We start from the raw sequence: 7,500 nt of genomic DNA on the forward strand, positions 1-7,500 counted from the left end.
GTTAGTTCAGTATAGTCTCTCTATAGGTAGCAGAGAGGCTAGAGTTAGTTCAGTATAGTCTCTCTATAGGTAGCAGAGAGGCTAGAGTTAGTTCAGTATAGTCTCTCTATAGGTAGCAGAGAGGCTAGAGTTAGTTCAGTATAGTCTCTCTATAGGTAGCAGAGAGGCTAGAGTTAGTTCAATATAGTCTCTCTATAGGTAGCAGAGAGGCTGGAGTTAGTTCAGTATAGTCTCTCTATAGGTAGCAAAAAGGTTGGAGTTAGTTCAGTATAGTCTCTCTATAGGTAGCAGAGAGGCTAGAGTTAGTTCAGTATAGTCTCTCTATAGGTAGCAGAGAGGCTAGAGTTAGTTCAGTATAGTCTCTCTATAGGTAGCAGAGAGGCTAGAGTTAGTTCAGTATAGTCTCTCTATAGGTAGCAGAGAGGCTAGAGTTAGTTCAGTATAGTCTCTCTATAGGTAGCAGAGAGGCTAGAGTTAGTTCAGTATAGTCTCTCTATCGGTAGCAGAGCGACTGGAGTTAGTTCAGTATAGTCTCTCTATCGGTAGCAGAGAGGCTAGAGTTAGTTCAGTATAGTCTCTCTATAGGTAGCAGAGAGGCTAGAGTTAGTTCAGTATAGTCTCTCTATCGGTAGCAGAGAGGCTAGAGATAGTTCAGTATAGTCTCTCTATCGGTAGCAGAGCGACTGGAGTTAGTTCAGTATAGTCTCTCTATAGGTAGCAGAGAGGCTAGAGTTAGTTCAGTATAGTCTCTCTATAGGTAGCAGAGAGGCTAGAGTTAGTTCAGTATAGTCTCTCTATCGGTAGCAGAGAGGCTAGAGTTAGTTCAGTATAGTCTCGCTAATCTAGTTAACATAGTGTTTCTCAACATCCATCCTGGGGACCCACTGTGGAAGCTGGCTTTCACTCACTATAGTTATACTGTTTTTTTGGCCACTGCATTAAGTCGAATTACAGCAATGGGAGTGATTGGTTGGATCCCTGTGAGTACCCAGCACCTGTTGAGAAACCTTGGGGTTAGTGTGAATACTTAGTGGGTCGGTGTTCGAAAGGAGCGAGAGGGTTGCTGTGTGTAATGTTAACCATCCACAGGACTCACTGTGCTAACAGCCTTACAATCGTTACAACCACAAAACTAATACAGAAGCTTGTGCCAGTGAAAAAAAAACGTCTTCAAATACGATCACAAACACAACAACTTCACGGTGTGAAGAAAATACTCGTGGCTGCACGGCCATCTTCTGCATCCAGCAATTTCTATTGGTCTTCTTTTCAAGCTTCTATCTGTATCTATATCATACGTCTATGTGTCTGTGTCATTCTGTCAGTATGCTGTAGAAACTCTACAGGGGGAGAAGTCTGAGAATGTCCCTCATGGAATGCGAAAATGGTGACAGATTTAACTGACATACAGACCTAAGAATGGTATACGTATCAACTGGATTCAGAGAACGCAGAGTAAAGGAAAAGAAGGGAAACATAACAAAAGAGAGAGACAGAGAGAGACACACAGAGAGAGAGAGAGAGAGAGAGAGAGAGAGAGAGAGAGAGAGAGAGAGAGAGAGAGAGAGAGAGAGAGACAGAGAGAGACAGAGAGAGAGAGAGAGGGGGAGAGAGAGAGAGACAGAGAGAGGGGGCGAGAGAGAGAGACACACAGAGAGAGAGAGAGAGACAGACAGACAGACAGACAGAGAGAGAGAGAGAGAGAGAGAGAGAGAGAGAGACAGACAGACAGAGACAGACAGACAGAGACAGAGACAGAGAGACAGTGAGAGAGAGAGAGAGAGAGAGCGAGACACAGAGAGAGAGAGAGAGAGAGAGAGAGAGAGAGAGAGAGAGAGAGAGAGAGAGAGAGAGAGAGAGAGAGAGAGAGAGAGAGAGAGAGAGAGAGAGAGAGAGACAAGGCTATACAACACATTCTGCATCCCAAATGGCACCCTATTCCCTATATAGCCCATAGGGCTCTAGTCAAAAGTAGAGCACTAAATAGTAAATATGGCACCATTTTGGACATAGACACAGACAGACGCAGGCAAACACAACGGAACACTGGACAGCCAATCAATGGGGAGTACCGCACCTTCTTCTTGTTTTTGACTAATTTCTGGTCCGTCTGCTTGGAACCAACGTACATATTGGAGAATGGGTTAGACTGAAGCAGGACTCAGGGCTCAGGCAGTGTGTGTGTGTGTGTGTTCACAGTAATGCAGAGCCAGAGGTAGGGATCTGAGGCAGTGTATATTTGACTACTATCTGCTGTGTCACTAAAGTTCCAACATCTAAACTCTGGTATTCAATCATTCTAAAGTCAAAGATATACGATGCGATATTGAATGGTGTATCTATTTTACCGTTCAATGTGTGTTGTGTTCTATTTTATCCAGCAGGTGGCGGACTTGCTCACTAAAAGGATTAGTCATAGTTCTAATTAAATTGCACCATGAATTTAATTTATAGTCAAATCTATTTAATTACATGTTAGGGGAAATAAGGGTCTGCTGAATTGTAATCTTGAGTATGTCTTTACTATAATAACTAACTAAAAGGTAGCCTACAGTATTAAACCTCACATAGGCGGGATGCTATTAAAATACTAGAACAGGAACCCCTCTAGTAGAAGCCACAGAGATGCTGCGAAGACAACAGGAGTGATACATGAGAATATTGTCTAGGTGTGTACCGTATAGACTACAGGACTACAGTATAGACTACAGTATAGACTACAGAACTATAGTATAGACTACAGAACTACAGTATAGACTACATGACTACAGTATAGACTACAGTATAGACTACAGTATAGACTACAGGACTACAGTATAGACTACAGTATAGACTACAGTATAGACTACATGACTACAGTATAGACTACATGACTACAGTATGGACTACAGTATAGACTACAGTATAGACTACAGTATAGACTACAGTATAGTCTACAGTACTACAGTATAGACTACAGTATAGACTACAGTACTACAGTATAGACTACATGACTACAGTATAGACTACATGACTACAGTATAGACTACAGTATAGACTACAGTACTACAGTATAGACTACATGACTACAGTATAGACTACAGTATAGACTACAGTATAGACTACAGTATAGACTACATGACTACAGGACTACAGTATAGACTACATGACTACAGTATAGACTACAGTATAGACTACAGTACTACAGTATAGACTACAGTACTACAGTATAGACTACAGTATATACTACAGTACTACAGTATAGACTACAGTACTACAGTATAGACTACATGACTACAGGACTACAGTATAGACTACATGACTACAGTATAGACTACAGTACTACAGTATAGACTACATGACTACAGGACTACAGTATAGACTACATGACTACAGTATAGACTACAGTATAGACTACAGGACTACAGTATAGACTACATGACTACAGTATAGACTACAGTATAGACTACAGTACTACAGTATAGACTACAGTACTACAGTATAGACTACAGTATATACTACAGTACTACAGTATAGACTACAGTATATACTACAGTATAGACTACAGTATAGACTACATGACTAAAGTATAGACTACATGACTACAGTATAGACTACAGAACTACAGTATAGACTACATGACTACAGTATAGACTACATGACTACAGTATAGACTACAGAACTACAGTATAGACTACATGACTACAGTATAGACTACATGACTACAGTATAGACTACATGACTACAGTATAGACTACAGTATAATCCATACAGTATAGACTACATGACTACAGTATAGACTACAGTATAGACTACAGTATAGACTACATGACTACAGTATAGACTACATGACTACAGTATAGACTACAGGACTACAGTATAGACTACATGACTACAGTATAGACTACAGTACTACAGTATAGACTACAGTATATACTACAGTACTACAGTATAGACTACAGTATATACTACAGTATAGACTACAGTATAGACTACATGACTACAGTATAGACTACAGTACTACAGTATATACTACAGTATAGACTACAGTATAGACTACATGACTACAGTATAGACTACATGACTACAGGATAGACTACAGGACTACAGTATAGACTACATGACTACAGTATAGACTACAGTACTACAGTATAGACTACAGTATATACTACAGTACTACAGTATAGACTACAGTATAGACTACAGTATAGACAACAGTACTACAGTATAGACTACATGACTACAGTATAGACTACATGACTACAGTATAGACTACATGACTACAGTATAGACTACATGACTACAGTATGGACTACAGTACTACAGGACTACAGTATAGACTACAGTATAGACTACATGCCTACAGTATAGACTACAGTACTAAAGTATAGACTACAGTACTACAGTATAGACTACAGTATAGACTACATGACTACAGTATATACTACAGTATAGACTACATGACTACAGTATATACTACAGTACTACAGGACTACAGTATAGACTACAGTATAGACTACATGACTACAGTATAGACTACAGTACTACAGTATAGACTACAGTATAGACAACAGTACTACAGTATAGACTACAGTATATACTACAGTATAGACTACAGGACTACAGTATAGACTACATGACTACAGTATAGACTACATGACTACAGTATATACTACAGGACTACAATATAGACTACAGGACTACAGTATGGACTGCGGGACTACAGTGTGGACTACAGTATAGACTACAGTATAATCCATACAGTATAGACTACAGGACTACAGTATAGACTACATGACTACAGTATGGACTACAGTATAGACTACAGTATAGACTACAGGACTACAGTATAGACTACATGACTACAGTATGGACTACAGTATAGACTACAGTATGGACTACAGTATGGACTATAGTATAGACTACAGGACTACAGTATAGACTACAGGACTACAGTATAGACTACATGACTACAGTATAGACTACAGTATAGACTACAGTATAGACTACAGTATAATCCATACAGGATAGACTGCAGGACTACAGTATAGACTACATGACTACAGTATAGACTACATGACTACAGTATGGACTACAGTATAGACTACAGTATAGACTACAGTATGGACTATAGTATAGACTACAGGACTACAGTATAGACTACAGGACTACAGTATAGACTACATGACTACAGTATAGACTACAGTATAGACTACAGTATAGACTACAGTATAATCCATACAGGATAGACTGCAGGATTACAGTATAGACTACAGTAAAGACTACAGTATAGACTACAGTATAATCCATACAGGATAGACTGCAGGATTACAGTATAGACTACAGTAAAGACTACAGTATAGACTACAGTATAATCCATACAGGATAGACTGCAGGATTACAGTATAGACTACAGTAAAGACTACAGTATAGACTACAGTATAATCCATACAGGATAGACTGCAGGATTACAGTATAGACTACAGTATAGACTACAGTAAAGACTACAGTATAGACTACAGTATAATCCATACAGTATAGACTACAGTAAAGACTACAGTATAGACTACAGTATAATCCATACAGGATAGACTACAGTAAAGACTACAGTATAATCCATACAGTATAGACTGCAGGATTACAGTATAGACTACAGTAAAAAAGATGAAACTGAGGGCTCCACCAACCCTGGTATTTTTCTTGGACTTGTCAACTTTGTGGCACAATTAGATGAGGTGTTTGATGACCATCTTAAAAATGCTAAAGTTTTCAAGGGCACATCAAAGACCATTCAAAACGAGCTACTGGAGTGTATGCTAGCGGTCATGAGGGAACATATTGTGGAGTAGGTGAAGTCGGCGAACTTCGTAGCTATCCAAGCTGACGAGACCACGGACGTTTCTACACAGACACAGCTGGTGCTTGTGCTGAGGTACATAGATAGCAACCACAAAGTGCAGGAGCGCTTTTTTGAGTTCCTTCCCATCTCGGAATCAACCTCAGTCTCAATCGCCAGTGTGCTTTTGGAGAGACTGAACGGTCTTTTTGCCGACGACGAGAAAGTCAAACTCATTGCGCAAGCTACGATGGAGCCAGTGTGACGAGGGAGAGAAGGCTGGTGTGTAGCAAAAGGTGCGTGAGCATTTCAAGAATGCCCATTACGTGCATTGCTATGCGCATCAGCTGAATTTGATCATGCAGCAAGCTAGAACAGTTTCAGTACAAGTAATGTAGCCTCTCTCTCTCTTTGTCCCTCCCTGTCTGTCTCTTTAACACACACACGCCCAAATCAGTTCACAGTTGATGTTGTTTAAAATAGTTATTTTTCATTTTAAAAAAAGTAAAAAAATAAAAACAAATCTGTTCATGTTCATTTTTACAAATCTATACAATTGGCCAGAATATATATGGTTGTTCATATTTACAAAACTATACAATTGGCCAGAATATGGTTGTTCATTTTTACAAAGCCATACAGATAGCGGTGTTTACCTTTTCTAGAAATTATTTTCAAATTCTGTTTTCAGGCAAAATGTCTATCACTGTTCATTTTCACAAATCTATACAAGAGGGCAGAATATGGAAGTCTATAAAAATTTCTTATTACCAATAACTTGCATCAATGTTTTCAGTAGCCTCTATCAAAAGCTCCTGCTTGCTTGTTGTGAATTATGCTCAGGTGCACATATTTCCAATTCAACCATGAGGCCTTTTTGAAGCAAGTAATGTGTATATCAGTATTGACTTATATGCTGCCCCTGTCTTCATGTTGTTGCTGGACATATCTTTTTTAAAATGTGTGTAGGTCACCTAAATCATCAGAAAAATTGCCCCCCCTGAGAATTTTTTCAGGAGCCGCCACTGGTATAGACTACAGTATGGACTACAGTATAGACTACAGTATGGACTACAGTATAGACTACAGTATAGACTACAGTATAGACTACAGTATAGACTACAGGACTACAGTATAGACTACAGTATAGACTACAGTATAGACTACAGGACTACAGTATAGACTACAGTATAGACTACAGGACTACAGTATAGACTACAGTATAGACTACAGTATAGACTACAGTATAATCCATACAGTATAGACTACAGTATAAACTACAGCTCAGTGCATTTTGATCAGGAAGGCTGTAAAATGCTGAGTCACTACGGTATTTGCTATGGTCTGGAAGTGTGTCGGGAGGTGGAGGGCTGATAAACCAGGAAGATGTTAGGAAGTGCCAGGTCATGTGACAGGAAGTGAGTGAGGAGAAGTGACACTGTCATAGGTAGCAATGTACTGATGTTAGATCTTGACCCCTGTACATATCTCTCCCACAACTATTAGATCACTTGCGATTGAGACGTTCATAAAGCAGTAATTAATATTAGACAGTATTAAACTAGATAGATATTACCCATGACCAGTTAGAAAAACATAGTGCAGTATAAGTACAGGTGGGACTCTATCCAGAAGTTCCTTTGTAAGACAATAATTTGTACTGCCTACTGTCCACTAGGGTCAAC

At 39.2% G+C, this 7,500-nt stretch overlaps 1 protein-coding gene across 3 annotated transcripts in view; it reads right to left on the reverse strand.

Moving 5' to 3' along the window:
- The window catches only part of LOC121530718 (amyloid-beta A4 precursor protein-binding family A member 1-like), a 116,060-nt gene that overhangs the window by 15,780 nt on the left and 92,780 nt on the right, over positions 1-7,500 (reverse strand). The gene's annotated exons all lie outside the window — the stretch shown is intronic.

The sequence above is a fragment of the Coregonus clupeaformis genome, chromosome 18 (genome assembly GCF_020615455.1).
Source record: "Coregonus clupeaformis isolate EN_2021a chromosome 18, ASM2061545v1, whole genome shotgun sequence".
Classification (NCBI taxonomy): Eukaryota; Metazoa; Chordata; class Actinopteri; order Salmoniformes; family Salmonidae; genus Coregonus; species Coregonus clupeaformis.